Genomic DNA, 653 nt, shown 5'->3' on the forward strand with positions numbered 1-653 from the left:
GCAACTCTCTGTTTGCCTGAATTCCGCTAGAACAACAAAGTTCACTTCAATGCCGGCAGCGTCAATTCGATACCGCCCTCCAACCGCTGGGGCTATTTGTATAATGTAGTGGCGATCGAGCGTATTGACGAGGGTGTCGTGTGACCCTGTAATTAGCATACTTCCACAGGGTTCTGTTTATTTCTGCTTTAAATTTATCTCAGGCATGCAGTAGTGACGTCCTCAACTCTTTTTCTTCTTTTGAAATTTCTTTCACAGACTTTCTCTTATTCTGGACGTCAAACAATAAAATTTAGCGTGACGTTTTTAAAGAATCAATTGAAGAGAATTTCTTATGAATTATAGTTTATAAAAAGTATTAATTATTGTTTAGTCTAGACAAACGCTGAGCTGGTTCGGCCATATTGCAAGACACGACTCACTTTTTTTTAAAAGCCAAGGTCCAGTGGAGGAAGAAGGTGTCGTCCAAAGAAAAGCTGGCTGGACAACGTCAAGAAATAGAAAGGGCCGGCCTATCTCTCTTGATATCCTGGTAAGAAAAGCTGCTGACATGGGAAAAAAGGAGGAATTTGGCTACGCGAACTGTCACAGCACCCTTACGACAAAAGCCAAGGGACAGATGAGGATGATGTGATGATGAGTCTCTACATCTT

Source organism: Biomphalaria glabrata, chromosome 2, assembly GCF_947242115.1.
Source record: "Biomphalaria glabrata chromosome 2, xgBioGlab47.1, whole genome shotgun sequence".
Lineage (NCBI taxonomy): Eukaryota > Metazoa > Mollusca > Gastropoda > Planorbidae > Biomphalaria > Biomphalaria glabrata.